Raw genomic sequence first — 24374 nt, forward strand, 5'->3', positions numbered from 1 at the left:
TGCAAACCAACATTGATGTTACAATGTTGGCTCCTAGCTCCATGGCAGAATGTTGCATCGGCAAGCATTTGTTACTCTTTTTGCATTGTTAGGGTAATTTAAAGTTTAACATTTTAACTTGTTTTAGCCAAGTTCCAAGACACTCTTCATGGCAAACCTGTCTGTCCCGCTCTGTGGTTGTGTTTTTTTTTTTTCTTTGGTTTTCCACAATTCTTGTTTTTTTTTTTTCGTTTGTTTCCCCAGCTCAACTACTAAACTAATTTAAACTTGTTGTCAGAGATTCGTTTCGTTTTTTTTTTTTGCAGAGTAGGAAAAAAATGAGACATGATTTTCCAATGTATGCTGATCATATGATGCTGTTGTTGTTGTTGTTGCTGCTATTGCTGTTATGGCAACAATGTTTTAAACAAATTGAAATTAGATGGCTAAATGATTGATCGCCAAGATTTAATGAGATTGCGAGGAAAGAAATCTAAATTAGAATTCTTTTTAAAAGTCAATGATTGCAAAATTTCCCAACGTGTCGGAATGTGAAGAATTCAAATTAGATTCAAGCATTTTGAGGTTTGAAATTGTGTTGCAAGTGATTCTAGACCATAAAAAAATGAAACTGGAATACAAAAACGAATCCGACGGGTACAAGAAAATTTGAGACTCCAACTGAACTTATTGGAAGAGTTTGCGCCTCAAACTTGTCTGTATAGGAAAGTTTGAGCTTCAAACTTGTCCGTCTAGGAAAGATTGCGCTTCAAACTTGTCTGTCTAGAAAGTTTGAGGTTCAAACTTGTCTGTCTAGAAAAGTTTGAGCTTCAAACTTGTCTGTCTGAAAAGTTTGAGCTTCAAACATGTCTGTATAGAAATGTTTAAGCGTCAAACTTGTCTGTATAGAAAAGTTTGAGCCTCAAACTTATCTGTATAGAAAAGTTTGAGCCTCAAACTTATCTGTATAGAAAAGTTTGAGCCTCAAACTTGTCGGTATAGAAAAGTTCGAGCCTCAAACTTGTTGGTATAGAAAAGTTTGAGCTTCAAACTTGTCTCTATAGAAAAGTTTGAGCTTCAAACTTGTCTGTACAGATAAGTTTGAGCTTCAAACTTGTCTGTACAGATAAGTTTGAGCTTCAAACTTGTCTCTATAGAAAAGTTTGAGCATCAAACTTGTCTCCATAGAAAAGTTTGAGCATCAAACTTGTCTCCATAGAAAAGTTTGAGCATCAAACTTGTCTCCATAGAAAAGTTTGAGCATCAAACTTGTCTCTATAGAAAAGTTTGAGCATCAAACTTGTCTCTATAGAAAAGTTTGAGCATCAAACTTGTCTCTATAGAAAAGTTTGAGCATCAAACTTGTCTCTATAGAAAAGTTTGAGCTTCAAACTTGTCTCTATAGAAATGTTTGAGCTTCAAACTTGTCTGTATAGAAAAGTTTACGCTTCAAACTTGTTTCTATAGAAAAGTTTGAGCCTCAAGCTTGTCCCTATATTTAGCCTCAAACTTGTCTGTATAGAAAAGTTTGAGCTTCAAACTTATCTGTATAGAAAAGTTTGAGCTTCAAACTTATCTGTATAGAAACGTTTGAGCTTCAAACTTATCTGTGTAGAATAGTTTGAGCCTCAAACTTATCTGTGTAGAAAAGTTTGAGCCTCAAACTTATCTGTGTTGAAAAGTTTGAGCCTCAAACTTATCTGTATAGAAACGTTTGGGGCTCAAACTTGTCTCTATCGAAAAGTTTGGGGCTCAAACTTGTCTCTATCGAAAAGTTTGGAGCTCAAACTTGTCTCTATCGAAAAGTTTGGGGCTCAAACTTGTCTCTATCGAAAAGTTTATGGCTCAAACTTGTCTCTATCGAAAAGTTTGGGGTTCAAACTTGTCTCTATCGAAAAGTTTGAGCCTCAAACTTGTCTCTATCGAAAAGTTTGAGGCTCAAACTTGTCTCTATCGAAAAGTTTGAAGCTCAAACTTGTCTCTATCGAAAAGTTTGGGGCTCAAACTTGTCTCTATCGAAAAGTTTGGGGTTCAAACTTGTCTCTATCGAAAAGTTTGGGGCTCAAACTTGTCTCTATCGAAAAGTTTGAGGCTCAAACTTGTCTCTATCGAAAAGTTTGAGGCTCAAACTTGTCTCTATCGAAAAGTTTGAGGCTCAAACTTGTCTCTATCGAAAAGTTTGAGGCTCAAACTTGTCTCTATAGAAAAGTTTGAGGCTCAAACTTGTCTCTATAGAAAAGTTTGATCATCAAACTTGTCTCTATAGAAAAGTTTGATCATCAAACTTGTCGGTATGGACAAGTTTGATCTTCAAACTGGCCGGTATAGACAAGTTTGATCCTCAAACTGGTCGGTATAGACAAATTTTGATCTTCAAGCTTCTCGGTATAGAAAAGTTTTTTCATCAAACTTGTCGGTATAGACAAGTTTGAGCCTCAAACTTATCTCTTTAGAAAAATTTGAACCCCGATTTTTTGTTAGTTAGGCTATTTTGTATTTCATTGGATATCTTATTTTCCTTGTAATTTTCATGACAAATTCAAAAATATATATATTTGGTTTTGTCATTTCTATGATATTCAAATGCCTTTGTCTGACACACTTTTTTCTTGGTCTTTGTTCCCAGTTCTGTGGCCGTTTAGTGAACTCATTGAGCGATTTTAAATACGTGCTTATTTCAGTTTTATACCCAGTTTCAATTATCTGCTCTCTGCCTAATTGCCGGCCTCCCCAACGAAGTGGTGTTTATTTATATTATTTTCTAATTTTTATTGGCTGTAAAATAAAATGATTGTTAAATAAATATTATTGTTTTAGAACCAGCATACCTCAAACACCCTCTCCCCACCCCCTATCGCTTTTTGTAAATGTGTTTTTGTTACGGTTCTTATTATTATGTGAGGGGCATACATTATCGAGTGTTCTCTCCTCCTCGTTCTTTTTTTATTTTTTGATTTCAAAGAGGTGTCATATTTAATTAAAGTACCTTGTAAATATTTTTGTTTTTTTCTATTTTTTTTTTGAAGTCTTGTTAACCACTCCGTGTAATGAATATGTTTATGTTGGCATGTTCAGGTCCATGTAAAATTGTAATCAATTTTGAGAATTTATGATAATGATGGTGTTGATGACGATGACAATGACGACGACGACACATTTTTATGTTTTTAGGTTAACTTATTTGTTTTATATTAATTTTGAAGTCTTTTTTGGTATTTAATATTCCATTTATGTCAACAAGAATTTTCTGTTCAGTTGAGTTCATTTTTATTTTTTTTTTTGGCTTCATAGAATTTTGTGATAATCTATGCGGGCCGGCATGTGGTCAGATTGTGGAGCACTGATTTCTCTGGAATTCCCACGGTTTCTGAGAATTATGAGTCGATTTTTGGTCTCAGCACGTAATTATTCGAGGTGGAGGCAATGGTTTCGAAAGAGATAATTAAATTTAAATTAGAATATATAGGTTAATTGAAACATTACTTTGTGGAAAAAAATAAATATTTAGGATACTACACTTTTTTCGTAATTTTTACTTAATATTTTTTTCAAGTATCCATCAAACGTGGATTTTTTTAAAAAATATTTTTTCAAGTATCCATAAAACGTGGATTTTTTAAAAAAATATTTTTTTTCAAGTATCCATAAGACGTGGATTTTTTAAAAAATATTTTTTTTTGATGAATCAACAAACGTGGATTTTTTAAAAAAATAGGTTTGAAGTATCCATCAAACGTGGATTTTTAAAAAAAATAGTTTTTGAAGTATCCATCAAACGTGAATTTTTTAAAAAAATACTTTTTCGATGAACTAGTGGATTTTTTAAAAAATATTTTTTCGATAAATCAACCAACATGGATTTTTTAAAAAATATTTTTTCAAGTATCCATAAAACGTGGATTATTTAAAAAAATGTTTTTTCAAGTATACATCGAACCTGGATTTTTTAAAAAATATTTTTTCAAGAATCCTTCATAGGTGGATTTTTTAAAAATTATTTTTTTAAGAATCCTTCAAACGTGGATTTGTTAAAAAATATTTTTTCAAGTATCCATCAAACGTGGATTTTTTAAAAATTATTTTTTCAATAAATCAACCAACGTGGATTTTTTAAAAAATATTTTTTCGATAAATCAACCAACGTGGATTTTTTAAAAAATATTTTTTTGATAAATCAACCAACGTGGATTTTTTAAAAAATATTTTTTCGATAAATCAACCAACGTGGATTTTTTAAAAAATATTTTTTCGATAAATCAACCAACGTGGATTTTTTAAAAATATTTTTTCGATAAATCAACCAACGTGGATTTTTTAAAAAATATTTTTTCGATAAATCAACCAACGTGGATTTTTTAAAAAATATTTTTTCGATAAATCAACCAACGTGGATTTTTTAAAAAATATTTTTTCGATAAATCAACCAACGTGGATTTTTTAAAAAAGATTTTTTTGATAAATCAACCAACGTGGATTTTTTAAAAAATATTTTTTCGATAAATCAACCAACGTGGATTTTTTAAAAAATATTTTTTTGATAAATCAACCAACGTGGATTTTTTAAAAAATATTTTTTCAATAAATCAACCAACGTGGATTTTTTAAAAAATATTTTTTCGTTGAATCAACAAACGTGGATTATTTAAAAAATATTTTTTCAAGTATTCATAGAACGTGGATTTCTTAAAAAATATATTTTCGACAAATCAACAAACGTGGATTTCTTAAAAAATATATTTTCGTTGAATCAACAAACGTGGATTATTTAAAAAATATTTCTTCAAGTATTCATAGAACGTGGATTTCTTAAAAAATATATTTTCGACAAATCAACAAACGTGGATTTCTTAAAAAATATATTTTCGACAAATCAACAAACGTGGATTTGTTAAAAAAATATTTTTTCAAGTATCCATCAAACGTGGATTATTTAAAAAATATTTTTTTCAAGTATCCATAGGACGTGGACTTTTTAAATAATATTTTTTTTCAAGTATCCATAGGACGTGGACTTTTTAAAAAATATTTTTTCAATGAATCAACAAACGTGGATTTTTTTAAAAAATATTTTTCAAGTATTAATAAAACGAGGATTTTAAAAAAAAAATATTTTTTCGACGAAATAACAAACGGGGATATGTTAAAAAATATTTTTTCGACGAAATAAAAAATATTTTTTAAGTATCCATAAAACGTGATTTTTTTAAAAAATATTTTTTTAAGTATCCATAAAACGTGGATTTAAAAAAAAAATAATTTTTCGATGAACCAGTAAACGTGGATTTTTTAAAAAATATTTTTTTGTTGAACCAGTAAACGTGGATTTTTTAAAAAAATATTTTTTTTGAACCAGTAAACGTGGATTTTTTAAAAAATATTTTTATTTTGAACCAGTAAACGTGGATTTTTTAAAAAAATATTTTTTTTGAACCAGTAAACGTGGATTTTTTAAAAAAATATTTTTTTTGAACCAGTAAACGTGGATTTTTTAAAAAAATATTTTTTTGTTGAACCAGTAAACGTGGATTTTTTAAAAAAATATTTTTTTTGAACCAGTAAACGTGGATTTTTTAAAAAATATTTTTATTTTGAACCAGTAAACGTGGATTTTTTAAAAAAATATTTTTTTTGAACCAGTAAACGTGGATTTTTTAAAAAAATATTTTTTTTGAACCAGTAAACGTGGATTTTTTAAAAAAATATTTTTTTGAACCAGTAAACGTGGATTTTTTAAAAAAATATTTTTTTGAACCAGTAAACGTGGATTTTTTAAAAAAATATTTTTTTGAACCAGTAAACGTGGATTTTTTAAAAAAATATTTTTTTTGATGAATTAATAAACGTGTATTTAAAAACCCGTAAAAATTAAAAAATTATATATAGAAAAATAACCAGATTTTTTCGAATATTTTAATTCATAATTTTAAAATTTTGCTTCTCCCATTGGCACCCATTGTCAATCTGCTACTTGCAATTACAGTTATGTTCATATTAGCAACAACAACAAACAAAATGATGTTACACCCTTCTTCCACACAAGTTGTGACAATTTCATTATGTCAGTCACTAAGTCAGCCGCACCATTGTCAACAGTCGAACCCAACGACACAACTTGCATTTGGAGACACATTCATTATTTTTTCACTGCAACTTTTTTTCTTCTTTGATTGCCAGTGGAAACCATGTGAATCCATTGCACCGTTGCAGTTGCCATGGGCCTGACAGACAGTCTGACTGAATGTCTGATGTTTGATAAAAAAACAAACTACAAATAACTAAAGATAATTAAAAATTCTAAACATGAATGATTAAGATTAAATGTAAAGGCAATTTAATAAATCCCCCCAGTTGCTGAGGGCGAAGACACAGAGTAGGGTATGGAGGAGGGGTGAAAGGGGGGAGAGTAGGGGTTTTATATGCAAATTAACCCATGTGACAATGACTTTAATGAGTGTTGGGCTACATAGTAGCAATGTGGCACTGACCGGCCGAATATATAAACAATTGAAATGAAATTGGAAATATGTTTTTTTTAAGAAATAATTTTTCAAGTATTCAAAAAAAGTGGATTTTTTAAGAAAAATTTTTACAAGTATTCAAAAAACTTGGACTTTTTAAAAAAATTTTTCAAGTATCCATCAAACGTGGATTTTTTAAAAAAATATTTTTTCAAGTATCCATCAAATGTGGATTTTTTAAAAAAATATATTTTTTCAAGTATCCATCAAACGTGGATATTTTAAAAAAATATTTTTTTCAAGTATCCATCAAACGTGGATTTTTTAAAAAATATTTTTTCATCTAACCATGAAACGTGTATTTCTTAAAAAATATTTTTTCATAGAACCATGAAACGTGTATATTTTAAAAAATATTTTTTCATAGAACCATGAAACGTGGATTATTTAAAAAATATTTTTTCATCGAACCATGAAACGTGAATTTTTTAAAAAAATATTTTTTCATCGAACCATGAAACGTGGATTTTTTAAAAAAATATTTTTTCACGGACCCTTCAAATAGGGATTTTTAAAAAATATTTTTTCATGGACCCTTCAAACAGGGTTTTTTAAAAAAATATATATTTTTCAAGTATCCATCAAAAGAGGATTTTTAAAAAAAATATTTTTCAAGTATTCATCAAAAGTGGATTTAAAAAAAAATCGATTAATCGGCAAACGTGATTTTTTAAAAAAATATTTTTTTTGATTAATCAACAAACGAGGATGATTAAAAAAAATATTTTTTCGATAAATAAACAAACGTGGATCTTTTAAAAAATATTTTTTCAAATATCCATTAAATGTAGATTTTTATAAAAAATATTTTTTCAAGTATCCATTAAACGTGGATTTTTTTATAAATATTTTTTTGATTAATCAACAAACGAGGATGATTAAAAAAAATATTTTTTCGATAAATAAGCAAACGTGGATCTTTTAAAAAATATTTTTTCAAGTATCCATTAAACGTAGTTTTTTTTAAAAAATATTTTTTCAAGTCGTGGATTTTTTAAAAAATATTTTTTCAAGAATCCATCAAACGTGGATTTTTAAAATTTTTTTTTTAATTATCCATCAAACGTGGATTTTTTAAAAAAATATTTTTTCAAAGTATCTATCAAACGTAGATTTAAAAAAATATTTTTCAAGTATCCATCAAACGTGGAATTTTTAAAAAATATTTTTTCAAGTATCCATCAAACGTGGATTTTTTAAAAAATATTTTTTCAAGTATCCATCAAACGTGGATTTTTTAAAAAATATTTTCTCAAGTATCCATTAAATGTGGATTTTTTAAAAAAATATTTTTTCAAGTATCCATCAAACGTGGATTTAAAAATATATATATTTTTCGAGTATACATCAATCGTGGATTTTTAATATCGACCCACCGAATCTTTCTTATTCGGCTGGTCCGCCTTTGTCACATAAGTACTCTGCACATTGTTTCACCCAATGTAATTTGTTAAAAAGTGCAACAACAACAACAAAAAATTAACGGCAGCAAGGGGTGCATCATTACAGAGTTCCATGACTTAAAAACTAAGCCCAGAGGCCCATTACAAGCAAACATACACACTTATACACACATGCTCGTTTAGACAATTACGCCGGCGCATAGAGCCCAGCCGTATTCTGAAATATTTACAAAGTTAATGACCACTAGTTAGACTTTAAACTGTGATTTTTTTCTGCAATTCTATAGAGGTATTTTGCATTTTTTTCTTTGTTTTTGTTGTAGTTGTTTAGACTCGCTTATGTCTTGTTGTTGTAATTCGACTAAGTAAAGAGTAAAGTTCCTCTTTGTGCCGTGGGGAGGATTATCAACGGTTAAACTGTAATAATAGTAGCACCCAGAGGACGGACGAATGGATGGACGGACAGCTTGTTGGATGGATCGCTAGTCGGTCATTGAATGGCCAAGCCATTTGAGTAAATTGTCCGTGTGTGTACATGTGTGTGTGTGTGTGTGTGTTTTGTAGATTTATGCAAAGAAAGGCGTACATAGTTACCTCCAATACCAGCGAATCTCAATTGGCGATGGTATAGTTAATAATCATAAAAAAACATGCCTGGCTTTGTTATAAATACATAATAATTAAAGGCTTAAAATTATGCATCATCGACAGCAGCAGCAACAAAAACAACAACAAAAGAAGAGCATAAAACAACTAAATGAGCAGTTGGAAATAATAAATATTGGCAATAAAATGATTTCGACGATTAATCCTCCAAAGGTATGGGGTTATGAAAAAACATGAAAATCGACGTTTGATGGATACTTGAAAAAATATTTTTTAAAAATCCACGTTTGATGGATACTTGAAAAAATATTTTTTAATAAATCCACGTTTGATGGATACTTGAAAAAATATTTTTTAAAAAATCCACGTTTCATGGTTCGATGAGAAAATATTTTTTAATAAATCCCCGTTTGATGGTTCGATGAAAAAAATATTTTTTAAAAATCCACATTTGATTGATACTTGAAAAAATATTTTTTAAAAAAATCCACCTTTGATGGATACTTGAAAAAATATTTTTTAAAAAATCCACGTTTGTTTTTTCTTCAAAAAATATTTGTTTAATAAATCCACGTTTGTTGATTGATTGAAAAAAATATTTGTTTAAAAACTCCAAGTTTGTTGTTTCATTGAAAAAATATTTGTTTAAAAAATCCAAGTTTGTTGTTTCATTGAAAAAATATTTGTTTAAAAATCCACTTTTGATGGATATTTGAAAAAATATTTTTTAAAAAATCCACGTTTGATGGATATTTGAAAAAATATTTTTTAAAAAATCCACGTTTGATAGATTCATTGAAAAACATTTTTTAAGAAATCAACGTTTGTTGATTCATTGAAAAACATTTTTTAAGAAATCAACGTTTGTTGATTCATTGAAAAAATATTTTTTAAAAAATCCACATTTGTTGTTTCATTGAAAAAATATTTTTTAAAAAGTCCACGTTTGTTTTTTCTTCAAAAAATATTTGTTTAAAAAATCCAAGTTTGTTGTTTCATTGAAAAAATATTTGTTTAAAAAATCCAAGTTTGTTGTTTCATTAAAAAAATATTTTTTAAAAAATCCACATTTGATGGATACTAGAGAAAATATTTTTTAAAAAATCCACGTTTGTTTTTTCTTCAAAAAATATTTGTTTAAAAAATCCAGGTTTGTTGTTTCATTGAAAAAATATTTGTTTAAAAATCCACTTTTGATGGAAACTTGAAAAAATATTTTATAAAAAAAACAACGTTTGATGGATACTTGAAAAAATATTTTATAAAAAAACAACGTTTGATGGATACTTGAAAAAATATTTTTTAAAAAATCAACGTTTGCAGATTCATCGAAAAATATTTTTTAAAAATCCATGTTTGATGGTTGGATGAAAAAATATTTTTTTAAAAAATTCATGTTTGATGGTTGGATGAAAAAAATATTTTTTAAAAAATCCACGTTTGATGTGTCGATGAAAATATATTTTTTAAAAAATCCATGTTTGATGGTTGGATGAAAAAATATTTTTTTAAAAAATTCATGTTTGATGGTTGGATGAAAAAATATTTTTTCATAAGTCTTTGTTTGATGGATACTTGAAAAAATATTTAAAAAAAAAACATTTTCGTTGATTCATTGAAAAATACTTGAAAAATATTTTTTAAAAAAGTCCGTTCGTTTGATGGATACTTGAAAAAATATTTTTAAAAAAATCCACATTTGATGTATACTTGAAAAACTATGTTTTAAAAGATCCACGTTTGATGGATACTTGAAAAAATATTTTTTAAAAAATCCATGTCTGATGGATACTTGAAAAATATTTTTTAAAATAATCCACACTTCATCCAAAAAATATTATTTTAAAAAATCGGCGTTTGATGGTTTCTAGAAAAATTATTTTTTTTTAAATTCACGTTTAATGGTTTCTAGAAAAAATATTTTTTTTTAAATTCACGTTTAATGGTTTCTAGAAAAAATATTTTTTTTAAATTCACGTTTAATGGTTTCTAGAAAAAATATTTTTTAAAAAATCCACGTTTGATGGATACTTAAAAAAATATTTTTTTTAAAAAATCCAGGTTTGATGGATACATGAAAAACAATTTTTTAAAAAAATCTACGTTTGATGGATACTTGAAAAAATATTTTTTAAAATTTCCCCCTTGAAAAATATATATTTTTTTTTTAAATTTCTAGAAAAAATATATTTTTTTAAATCCACGTTTGAAGGTTTCTAGAAAATTATTTGAAAAAAAAAAAATATTTTTTGAAAAATACATTTTGGAAGGTTCGTGTTTTCCATGGTCTCCTATGGCCCAAGTTTTTGAGTTTTGCCCCCATAAGGTTAATCTCATTTAATCGAAGCTAATCCTGCAGCCATCCACGATCCCAGTTGTGGCCCATGATTAAGCAGCGTTTGAGAGCATTTGGTCCTCTTCTAAGATGCTAAGCGTAACGTATGTGTACTTTTTTATATTACACTTCCTCCTTCCCCCGACTTGCCTCAGCCCTCTGAAAAAGTGCTGCAATATGGCTTGCCGCTGGACCAGAGTCCGGCCATTTCAAATGGCTTTCTTGTTGGTTTTTCTTCATTTTCTTTCCAGCCATAAAACTTGGCTGAAAAAAAAAACGGAGATTCCAGTAGCTACTGAAGCTGTCAGATGATTAATCTTTTTAAATCATACACAGTTTGTTATTTTCTTTTCCTTGGTGTTGTTCGTTCGTTCCCCTTGTTCTTCTTGTTTTTTGTTCCTTGATTTCAGTTTGTGGCCTAGGTAATGTTGTTATGTACAAACATTTCGATCCCTCCCCCTTTCGCGTTTCTTGGGTAATCTGATTATAAGGCACACCAAGGAGAGAGAAAAACAACAATAAACAACGTTATTATATAAGAGCAAAATGATGCTATTGGAAACAGTTAAGAAGCTTGTCTTCTTAGCCAAATGGAGAACGAATTCGAGATTTTAGCAAAATATGAAAAAAAGTTATTGAAAATTCTGCGGAATTCATGACAATTTGGGACATAGTACTTTATTTTTATTGAGAGAGAGAGAGAGAGTGGAAAAGAGAGAGAGACAGAGATGAAGAGAGAGAGAGAGAGAGAGAGAGAGAAAGGCAGAAGGTGTAAGTTCCCAGGCAATCTCTTAATGATCAGAACTTTTTCGTGATTTTCCAAAAAAAAAAAAAAAAAAATCAATAAAAAATCAAAATAAAAAAATGAGAAAGGTGTTCGGTCTGAACTAAATTCATATAAATATATACCCTTTGGCTATTGCGGAAGGTTTCTTTCTTAGAGATCTTTAGAAGCCCTTGTAATACCATGCGGAACTTCAAAACTACTCTCAGAAAATAATTTGCCTTTATCAAGGAAAATCTTCACTTTTTGCTCGTTTCAGATGTTCTGAATAGGTTTATGTTTTAAAAAGAAGATATGGGTACTTAATAGGCAATTTTGCTGAGAGAGAGTGAGAAAGGAATAACTACAATGTTAGCCATATCAACATAATTAATATATCTTATTCAGCCATTGGAGAGCAAAAAAAGTTTTGGGGGAGAGAGGCATAACAAAGTTTAAAGATTTTTCATTTTTTTCACTCTCTCATTTTTTCATTAAAATTGGCATGGTCTATACTTGTCTAAGCACTCTAAAGGTGGCAGGATAAATTATGTAAAATTGCCTCTCCGAGAAAATATGGGAAAACAAAAGACTTAAGACACAAACGTGATACCACTATGCTGGTAAGTGTAAGGTAAGGGTTTCTAATTTAAAATTAATTCAATTGTTTTTTCTTTAAGAAATTGAAAAACGTAATTTTAAAAATGTTTGATTTAATTGAATTTACACATACCAGAAGGAAATTAAGAGAAGTTTTTTCATCTGAATGCCGAATAGATTTATAACTATGTAGAGGTAGCATACACATCCTAGCATGGATACGGTGATAAATTAGCAATATGTGCCTTGAAACCACCGCTGGAGGACATTTTCTAGTCATATTTGTAGTTATTGAAGATTTAAGTTCCCAATATTCTCTTCTGCCTATAGAAATAATTTTTAAAAAAATCCATGTTTGATAGATGCCTTAAGAAATAATTTTTTTAAAAATCCATGTCTGGGCAGTCTTAAGAATTAATTTTTAAAAAATCCATATTTGATGGAGGCCTTAACAAATAATTTTTAAACAATCCATGTCTGATGGCGGGCTTAAGAAATTATTTTTAAAAATCCATGTTTGATGGATGGCTCAAGAATTTTTTTTAAAATGTATGGCTCAAGAAAAAGTGTATAAAAAATAATTGAAGAAATATTTTTTAAAAAATATTATTTGATGGATACTTGAAAAAAATTATTTTTGGAAAATCCACGTTTAATGGTTCGATAAAAAATATTACAAAAAAAAACATGATTGGTGGATCGATGAAAAAATGTCTTTTAAAAAATCCATGTGTGATGGAGCCCTTAAGAAATAATTTTGTAAAAAATACATGTTTGATGCATGACTCAAGAATAAATTTTGTAAAAAATCCACGTTTGATGTATGGCTTAAGAAATATTTTTGAAAAAATCCACCTTTATTGGATTCTTGAAGAAATATTTCTTTAAAAAAATCCACGTTAATTCTTCAATTTTTTTTTAAAGCCACATTTTAAGGATACTTGAAAATATATTTTTTTAAAGCTAAGTTTGTTGATTCATCGAAAAAAATATTTTTATTTAAAAATCCACGTTTGTTGGTTCATCGAAAAAATATTTTTTAAATAACTGCACGTTTGTTGATTCACTGAAAAACATTTTTTAGAAACAAAAAATTTAGATGGGTTGATAAAAATGAAAAAATCCCTATTTCACGATTCGATTAAAATAAAACATTTTCTTAAAAATCGATGAAAAAATATTTTTTTGAAATCCACGCTTAATGGATACTTAAAAAAAATATTTTTTTAAAAATCCACGTTTTATGGATATTGAAAAAATATTTTTTAAAAAATCATTGGATCATTGGACACCTGAGAAAATATTTTTTTTTAAAGCCCACGTTCTATGGATACTTGAAAAAAATATTTCTTTTAAAAATCCACTTTCGTTGGTTTATCAAAAAAATATTTTTTTAAAATCCACGTTCGTTGATTTATCGAAAAAATATTTTTTTAAAAATCCACGTTCGTTGGTTTGATGAAAAAATATTTTTAAAAAAATCCATGTTCGTTGGTTCATCGAAAAAATATTTTTTTTTAAATCCACGTTTGTTGGTTCATCGAAAAAATATTTTTTTAAGAATTCACGTTTGATGGTCCGATGAAAAAATATTTTTTTTTAAAAAAAACCACGTCTGATGGTTTTATGAAAAAATATTTTTTTAAAAAACCACGTCTGATGGTTTTATAAAAAAATATTTTTTTAAAAATCCACGTTCGTTGGTTTATCGAAAAAATATTTGTTTTAAAAAACGACGTTTGATGGTCCGATGAAAAATATATTTTTTTTTTAATCCATGTTTGATAGTTTGATGAAAAGATATTCTTTTAAAAATCCATGTCTGTTGGTTTGATGAAAAAATATTTTTTTAAAAATCCATGTCTAATGGTTTGATGAAAAAATATTTTTTTAAAAATCCATGTCTAATGGTTTGATGAAAAAATATTTTTTTAAAAATCCATGTCTGATGGTTTGATGAAAAAATATTTTTTAAAAATCCATGTCTGATGGTTTGATAAAAAAATATTTTTATAAAAATCCATGTCTGATGGTTTGATAAAAAATATTTTTTTAAAAATCCACGTTTTATGGATACTTGAAAAATATTTTTTTAAAAATCCACGTTTTATGGATACTTGAAAAAATATTTTAAAAAAATCCACGTTTTATGGATACTTGAAAAAATATTTTTTAAAAAATCCACGATTCATAGATACTTGATTTAAAAAAAAAAAATCACTTTTTATGCTTCGATTAAAAAAAAAAAACATTTTTTAACAATCGATGAAAAAATATTTTTTTTATATCCACGTTTCATGGATGATTGAAAAATATTTTTTTATGCTTTTTAGATATAATGAAATAATCTTCTTTATTATGGACTTCAAATAGGAAAGATGAGTAGATCAATAAAAAAATGTTTTTTTTGTTAATAAAATTCCTATTTTTTTCTTGAAATAAATAAATCAAAATCTCGATTCCCAAGTGTCATCGTTTAAACAATTAATAACGGTCGAAATTTTCTTAAATAATTTCAACGCCTTTCAAAAATACGCTGTTTTTTGAAATTTCTTTCAGTTCATTTTCAAATGAAATGCATTTACCGTAAGAAAGAAAAAAATATGATAATAAGAAAAAAATTATGAATATGAAATTGCCCCTGCTGGACATATAACAGAACTGTTGGGGAAAAAACCCCATATATGATTGACAGTTTAACGCTTGGTTAAATTTCCCATTCCATTCTCATCTCATCTTCTTGGCCATTGTGTTGTTGTGTGGATGGCCATCAGAAAAGAAAAATTTAATGCTTCGCAGAGTATTCTGTTTAGCTGGTGATTGAAAATATGTTTTTTTTTTTTCTTCTTTTCTGGGGAGTAGGAATCCACTTCTAGCCACTCATAATTACATATTAAGGCCCAGGTTGCAATAGGTGGCCTGGAAAATGTTGGAACACCAAAAAAAAAACATAAAAAAAAACACGGAAAGACAATGACGCTAAGGTATGTAAACAATGTTTTCGTTGTTTGCCATCTTCCTCTTGGGGCAACGGGAATGGGTAGTTAAAGTTTATGCCATGCTCATTGGTTTCGATCAATGATCAATGTCAATGTTGTGACCTTTACGTTAAATAACATTGCCAGTCAGCCAGCCAGGCAGCGATGAGCTGCATTGCCTGGCTGCATGTCTCAGCCCAGCCAGACCATGATCAAGAAAACCAAGCCACAACCCAGCTCAATTCGTTTGGTTTTGAAAAAAAAATACTTAGATGTTGCCAACGAAAGGCAGACAGACATGCATGCCTAAGCTTGCTCATAGAAAATGTGCCGTGCTTTATAAATAACTAGAAAATGAAGTAGAAGAAGCATTTGATGGGCCATACAAGATGTTCATAAATAGACATCTTCTTTGCTTACAAAGTTTTCCAGAAATACACAGACCAGAGGAGAGGGACGGACATACAGCCAGCCAACAAGAAAAAGATGACTCCAAACATGATTGTATTTAAGAAGAAGAAGAAAAAAAACTTTATACAACTCATTTTTTTCCTGATGGCGATGGAAGCAGAAGACAACATAGAAGACAAAAAAAAAAAAGACTCTAACAATGTTTTCCATAGAAATAACAAAATTCCATAAACATTTTTTTCCAAACCAGCCAACAGACATGCTCTGACAAAACGAATAATGTGTGGAAATTATGCATTGCCTCATACATTGAAAACGGGGAGAAATTTTTTCTAACAAACAAAAAAAAAATCGTTTCTAATATTGCACAATATCTGGTAATGATTCTGTACAATTTCAAAGGCAATTTGGGGATTTCTTAACAACAAAAATCCCCCCCTGCCCTCTCACCTCTTCTTTCCACCAAGAAAAGAAAGCTTAAATGTTATCCAAAAAAAATTGTTTTTTTCAAAAGAAGGAAGATTCATTTTTATCTCATAATAATAACAGCTTTTTCTCGTTGCTGTCCATAATAATCATAATCTTTTCATAAATATTTATTAATGTACAATTTAAGATGATAACAATTGGGAGAAATTATTAAGATTATTATTTTTTTTTTGAACAACACGGAAAAGAATTGCTTTAGAAGTTTAGTTTTCTATGAAAATTACCCGCACATTGTTACCTTGGCTGAATAAAAGACTTGGCAAACGAACCTCAATTAGGCAACATTGTTTGGGGGAGCACAAAAAAGAAACAACAACAAAATTTGGGAAGAGAAAAATGAAAAATATTCTTTGAATTCCAATTTCACCAATTGAAATCCTAAAAAAATAAACAGTGTTAATCAAAAGACTTAAGAAACAAACTTACAATTAGTCAATGTTACTGACATTGAGAGAGGAAGAGAAAGAGGAGAGGTATAGTCAAAGAGAAATAAGGAAAACATCCACACTAAAGTACAAAAGACTTAGGAAACAAACTTCATATCTTAATGTTGGTTGTGAGTAAGAGTGGGGGGTAGAGAGAGAAAGAGGGAGTGAGAGAAGATTTTCAATTGGAGTATTCAAAACCCAATCTATCTCTTGGATTCCTATGAAATGTCTTCTCTCCATAGAATATTATAAATGGTTCCTCTGGACATAGCAAACCTATGGGAGGGAGGCTTCGCATAGAAGATCTGGGGACGTTATACTATCCAAAAATATATATGGAAAGCTCTTAACCATAGAAGATATAGAAAAGGTTTTTAAGCTATAGAACATGTGGAGGAGGTTATTTGCCACTGGAAAAGATACGAACTTTTCATGGACCAGTGGAAGATCATTTTCGCCAGAGAAGTCCTTTGGCAGGGTTTTTTCATAAAGAAAGGTGATTGTAAAAGACACTTAAAGCAAACTTTCCACCATAGAGAGAGAGAGGTATTGATTAAAAAAAGGAGAATTTCACCTAAATGTGAAATAGACTTAGAACACAAACTTCATCAGTAGATACTGAGTGAGAGAAAATTTGGACGAGAGAGAAAGAGAGTGTGAAAGAAGAGCATAGATGGGCAAAAGAATGAAAGAGAAATTCCTTAGAGAATTTTAGTATTACTGTTCTGCATTGAATTTTAACTTTTTAATAATTTTTAAACAAAATTATAATCAAATTTTGTTCAAAAACTATTTTTTACAAACAATGATTGAAAATTATTCGTATTTGTTTGTTTATTGTTGTTCCAATCATGACAGAGGAAAAGAGAAACTTGCCCATCTTTGGAGAGGAGCTATGCCGAAGTCAAAAACTCAAAAGGCCTGTTCAAAGGTCTTTTATTCAGAGAATAACTATGGAAGGTCCCCTTTTCAGAGAAGTATTTTGGAAAGTTTCCTTTTTCTGTGAATGGTTTTCCTTTCATATACGACCAGATCTTCCCTTCATAAAAAATCGGGGAAAGATATGAAATAGATTTAGAACACAAACTTCATCTGTTGATATTGATTGAGAGAGAATTTTTTGGCGTACTCCCTCGATAGAGGATACGTAAAAGGTATTCGTTTCTTAGAAAAACTCTGCAGAGTTGTCACCTTCAACAGGCGTGTTTAAAGGTCTTTTCATAGAAGACCTACATAGGTTCTTAGAGAGAAGCATTTTTGAACATGGCCTTTTCCTGTGGATGGGTTTTCTTTAATATATGACCTGTGTAATTTCTTCTCTTCATTGGCAGAAGATCTGCCATCCAAGAGGGACATATGAATGGTTTCAATTCCAGAGAAGACCTTTAGATAGTCGTCTAATTATGGAATATCTGTGCAAGCTGTTTTTAGGATAGAAGACTCAAACAGGTGTTCTATAGAAAATGGACTTCTATAAGAAAGTTCTTCAGTCATTTGGACCCTTGAGAACAGAAAAAATCAAAAAGATGACTTTTAAAGAAAACATCCTGAGTCAAGGACCTTCAAGGCTCCAAATATGGATTTTTCAAAAAAATGTATGGACTTTCATGGTTTTAAATGTGGTTTTTTAAAAAATATTTTGCTTAAAGATTTTCGGCGTCCGAAAGTGGGTTCTTAAAAGTATTCATTCAAGGACAATGTTATTAAATGTGATTTAAAGAAATATTTTCAAGGCACCTGAATTTTTAAGAAATCTTTTCGTGAACTTTAAGGAATATAGGTCTTGTATATAAATTGGTAGATATAGTAAAGATAGCCATGAAATTATTTATTTTTTATGTTTTGATTTTCGCGGTTTGCTATCTTCGTAAAATTTCACTACATGTCTCTGATGCAAATAAATCAGTACAGTCAGTACATATCCATGAAATGCCGGTTGCATTTTTGTGTATTAATAAAAATTCTAATTTTGATGTTAGGTTGTCTTGTCATATCAATATGGGACCAGTTTCGGCTCTAAGTTTTGATTTGATACCTTTGATGTTAAAGAAAAAATTAATCTGAATCAAATTTGACTAAGAGTTTCTGAAAAAATGAAATTCTTAAATACAATGTATGACCATGAAATCGGTGGTGCAAAGTTGGGAATTAAATATGAAATACGCATGGGGTTTTTAAGGTATATTTCCTATGATTTCCATATGGAGTCTGTTTCTCCTCTTATTTTCGATTTTAGGGCTTCGGTGTAAATGGAAAAAATAATCTGCATCAAATTTCACTGTAAGTCTCTGAACAACTGAAATCGGTCTATATAATATATATCCATGAAATCCCGAGTGTAAATGTTGGATATTTCAAAGAAATTATTTATAGAATTTTTAGGATTACTTTTTTGGTATTTCATCGAGGTGCCAGATTCTTCCATAAATTTTGATTTGAGTATCAAAAGAAAAATTAATCTGAATCAAATTTCAGTGTATGTTTCTGAATAAAGTTAATCTTTAAATATAACCTATTAGCATGAAATCGGGGTTAAAATCGGTTAAAAATTTCGCATGGGATTTTTTAGTCACATTTCCTATGATTTTCACATGGAGCCTGTTTCTCCTCTTATTTTTGATTTTAAGGCTTCGGTGTAAATGGAAAAAATAATCTGCATCAAATTTCACTATGAGTCTATGAACAACTGAAATCGGTATGTATTATATATAGCCATGAAATCCCATGAGCAATTTTGGGTATTTCAAAGAAATTTTTAAATGGATTTTTAGGATTATTTTTTTTTTGGCTTTTCGTTGAGGGTCCAGATTCTCCCATATATTTTGATTTGACGCCTTTGGTATTAAGAGGAAAATTAATCTAAATCAAATTTCACTATAAGTCTCTAAATAGAGTAAATCCATAAATATAATGTATGGCCATGAACTCGGGGTGGGAAGTAGGGAATTGAAGATTCTTCCATATTTCCTTTTTTTTTTTTGCATATGCAGCCTGTTTCTCCCCTAAATTCTTATTTAAAGGCTTTGATGTAAATGGGAAAAAGAATCTACATCGAATTTCATTGTGAGTCTCTGAACAACAGAAATCGGTATATATAATATATCTCTAAAATCGCGGGTAGCAAACTTGGCAGTTAAAGAGAAATTACGCATGGGATTTTTTTTAGATACATTTCCTATGATTTTCACATGGAGACTTTTTCTCCTCTTATTTTTGATTTTAGGGCTTCATTGTAAATGGGAAAAATAATCTGCATCAAATTTCACTGTGAGTCTCTGAACAATAGAAATCGGTATATATAATATATAACAATGAAATCCCGTGGGTTATTTTGGCTATTTCAAAGGAAATATTTATTGAATTTTTAGGATTACTTTTTTGGTATTTCATTGAGGTGCCAGATTCGTCCATAAATTTTGATTTGAGACATTTGGTGTCAATGGAAAGAATAATCTACATGAAATTTTACCATAAGTCTCGGAATAAAGTAAATCCATAATTATAATGTATGGCCATGAAATCGGGTTTGGAATGTTGGGAATTGAAGACTCTCCCATAAAGATATATTTCGTATTTATATATTTCCTATGATTTTCACATGGAGCCTGTTTCTCCTCTTATTTTTGATTTTAGGGCTTCGGTGTAAATTGGGAAAAATAATCTGCATCAAATTTCACTGTAAGTCTCTGAACAACTGAAATCGGTATATATTATATATAGCCATGAAATCCCGTGAGCAATTTTGCGTATTTCAAAGGAATTATTTATTGAATTTTTAATTTTATTTTTTTTTTTTGCATTTCATTGAGGTACCAGATTCTTCCATAAATCTTGATTTGAGACCTTTGGTGTCAATAGAAAGAATAATCTACATCAAATTTGACTATAAGTTTCTCAATAAAGTAAATCCATAATTATAATGTATAGCCATAAAATCGGGGTTGTAAAGTTGAATATTTAAGTGAACTTATTAATGAGATTGTTAATCATAATTTTTGAGCGATTTTCATAACGGCCTTGTTTTTTCCCTAAGTTTTGATTTTAGGGATTCACTTGCAAAGGAGAACGTAATCTACATTCAATTTCATCTTAAGTCTCTGAACAAATGATAGCTGCAAATACAATGTAAAGTCATGAAACGCTGCTGGCAAAATCGAGTATTAAAAAATTATTAATTGTTGCTTTTCTGGTTAATTTGTAAGTATTTTCGAAAAGTGCCGGATTTTTCCAGTAATACTTTATTTTAGAGTTTTGGTGTAAAGAAAGAAAATATTCTCCATCGAATTTCATTATGAGTTCTCTAACAAATGAATTCTCTAAATTCAATACTTATCCTTGGAACATGGTTCGGAATATTGACAAATTCACTTTTTTAGATGATTTTTTTTTCATGGTCGTAACATTTTTTTAGTTTTCATTTTCTTTGAATTTGAAACTGAAATTTCTTGTCTAACAATAATTAAGCCATTATTAATAATGAAAATTGTAATTAAAAATTTTCCACCTCAAATTATGGTTTGGTTTATGAGTCTTGGAAAAAAAATGCCTAAATTGTTAAGTGCTTCCTATTTTGTCCGTTGTGTTATTCTTCATGCTGAGAGGAAACAAAAGATTTTTTTTTCGACCACAAGATAACCCCTTGTTGTCTTCCCTCCAAAAAAAAAAAGATAGGCCTACAAATTATTGAAACAAAAAACCAACTACAATAAAAGAAGGCCATGGTCACGCGCCACAAAACAATAAAAGAATGAAACAATCCACTTTTCGGCCAAAATACAAAAAATTACAATTAAAATAAATTACAAAACAAAATGGACAAACGAATCGGAAAAAAAGATGATAATAAAAAAATATCTCTTCTTGTAAACAAAAAGAATACTTGAAAAGCTCGTTAAAAAATACCTTTAATCAAAAGAAGAAAAAGATAATCAACACGGCCAAAACAAAATTGAGACAAAAAGGGAAGATAAAAAAAGTCATAAAAATCTGGAGGGGGAAGAGTTACAATTCCTCGAAGACAAAGACAATTGGCAGAGGCCCGGTAATAAAGCAATTAAAATGTCATTGAGTGTTTTTTTTTTTGGCGGATATGCGCAATGCAACGCAATCCACCTGGAGTGGGATTAGCCTGCGCGCATGCGCATCAAGTTATTACATGGAAGGCATTAAAATGTGCCAGCAATTCGTGTGAGGAAATCAAAGGAGAGAAAAAAAGAAAATAGCTCTCTCTCTCTCTCTCTCTCTCTCTCTCTCTCTCTTGATATAAATTGTAGCACATGTTGAACACGCACCGTTATTGCCACACTATTTGTGTGACAATCAACCGTTTGTTTACCAGTCCGTCTGTCTGTCTTTCGGTCCAGCCACCTTTCCATCGGTTCATTTAAAGTAGCAGCCTAGAACTACCTGTTGCAGGCTGGCTGGCTGGCTATCTCTGATATCTCTTGTGGCTCAATGTCCATCATTGATCAAACAATGTCCAGGCTCAATGATCTAAAGATGCACACACGCACACCAAGAAAAAAGTGTTACAACAAATATAAACACAAGCGGTTATTTCAAATGTCATTTAGGTTGCACAGTGGGCCGAAACTCTAAAATTTTTTAAAGAATGGAGATATTTTCATATTTTTTTCAGCTTCAATTTTATAATCTCAGCCATATGGCTAGAGAGGGTATATATCACTTGATATGGCAAAAAAATGCCTCATCGAAATAACGGTTTTAGACCCTAGGTCTCTTTGGACCAAATCCGTTTCAGGACATTTGGAGTCGATCTAGCGATGTTCGCCTGTCCATCCATCTGCCTGGCTGGCTGGTGCGCACGATAACTCTCGAAGGGAGTATCCGATTTGGCCCAAACTTAGTATATCGTAATATTATTATCAAACATAGATTGAGTTCGGAAATGGACAATATTGGTCCACTCTTTCTGGTACCTCCCCCCCCCCCCCCCCCCAAAATGTCGAAATTTTCGAAAAAAATATATTTTACTGCACAGAACGAGAAAGGATAATCCAATTTTGCTCTAACTTTGCAAATCTTAGTTTTTGCATCAGTGCTAGGTTAGGTGTGAAAATGGACAATATCGGTCTACTCCATCAAGTACCTCTCCCACAAAGGGTCAAAATTTAGAATAATTACAACTTATAAAATGTGATGTATGTGTCCGATTACCTTCAAATTACGCACAGCAGAATAAATTTTGAATATCCATGAAGCTCAAAATAACGAGAAATTAACATCCGATTCCATTCAGACTTGGTGCATCTCAATATTTCCATCAACGCAAGATCTGTTATAAAGATGATAGAGATCGGTCCATTTTTTCTGGTACCTTCCCCACAAAGGGTCAAAATTTTGAATAACCAAAAGGATTATAAAATCCGAAATAAGCATCTGGTTCTCTTCATAATTCATACATCCCATTATTTCTACTTACACAACATCTGCTGCGATGATGGGATATATCGGTCCACTTCTTCCAGTATCTCCCCCACAAAGGATAAAAATTTCGAAAATCCTTGAAGCTCATAAAAAGCGAAATTAACATCCAATTCCATTCAGACTTGGTACATCTCAATATTTCCATCAACGCAAGATCTGTTAGAAAGATGGTAGAGATCGGACCATTCCTTCTGGTACCTCCCCCACAAAGGCTAAAAGTTTTGAATAACCCAAACGATTATAAAATCTGAAATAAGCAACCGATTCCCTTCAAATTTCACACATCCCATTATTTCTACTAACACAAGATCTGCTGTGAAGATGGAATGTATCGGCCCACTCCTTCTGGTACCTCCCCCACAAAGGGTCAAAATTTTGAATATCTACGAGGCTCATAAAACGCGAAATTTACATTCGATTCCATTCAGACTTGACACATCTTAATATTTCTATCAGGACAAGAGCTGCTATAAAGATGGTAGAGATCCGACCATTCCTTCTGGTACCTTCCCCACAAAGGGTCAAAATTGTGAATAACCAAACGGTTATAAAATCCGAAATAAGCATCGGGGTTTCTTTATGTTTCACACATCCCATAATTTCTACTAAGACAAGATCTGCTGTTAAGATGGAATATATCGGTGTACTCCTTCTGGTATCTCCCCCACACAGGCTCAAAATTTTGAATACCCTTGAAGCTCATGAAACGTGAAATTATCATTCGATTCCATTCAGACTTGGGACATCTCAATATTTCTATCAACCCAAGATCTTTTATAAAGATGGTAGAGATCGGACCATTCCTTCTGGTACCTCCCCCACAAAGGGTCAAATTTTCGAATATCCTTGAAGCTCATAAAACCCGAAATTGCCATCCCATTTCATTCAGACTTGGCAAATCTCAGTATTTCTATTGACACAAGATCTGTTATAAAGATGATAGAGATCGGCTCATTTCTTCAGGTACCTCCCACACAGAGGGTCAAAGTTTGGAATACCAAAACTATTATAAAATTCGAAATATATATCGGGTTCTCTTCATATTTCACACATCACATTATTTCTACTAACAAAAGATCTGCTGTTAAGATGGAATATATCGGTGTACTCCTTCTGGTACCTCCCCCACAAACGGTCAAAATTTTTAATATCCATGAGGTTCATAAAACCCGAAATTACCATCCGATTCCATTCAGACTTGGCACATATTAATATTTCTACCAGGACAAGAGCTGTTATAAAGATGATAGAGATCGGCCCATTCCTTCTGGTACCTCCCCCACAAAGCGTCAACATTTTGAATAACCAAAAGGATTATAAAATCCGAAGTAAATATAGGGTTTTTCACACATCCCATTATTTCTACTAACCCAAGATATGCTGTGAAGAGGGGATATATCGGTCCACACCTTCTGAT

General features: G+C 30.2%; 1 protein-coding gene across 3 annotated transcripts in view; it reads right to left on the bottom strand.

Moving 5' to 3' along the window:
* LOC101890223 (pro-interleukin-16) overlaps positions 1 to 24374 on the bottom strand; it is a 354063-nt gene that overhangs the window by 124532 nt on the left and 205157 nt on the right. The window lies entirely within an intron of this gene.

The sequence above is a fragment of the Musca domestica genome, unplaced genomic scaffold (genome assembly GCF_030504385.1).
Source record: "Musca domestica strain aabys unplaced genomic scaffold, Musca_domestica.polishedcontigs.V.1.1 61, whole genome shotgun sequence".
Taxonomy (NCBI): Eukaryota; Metazoa; Arthropoda; class Insecta; order Diptera; family Muscidae; genus Musca; species Musca domestica.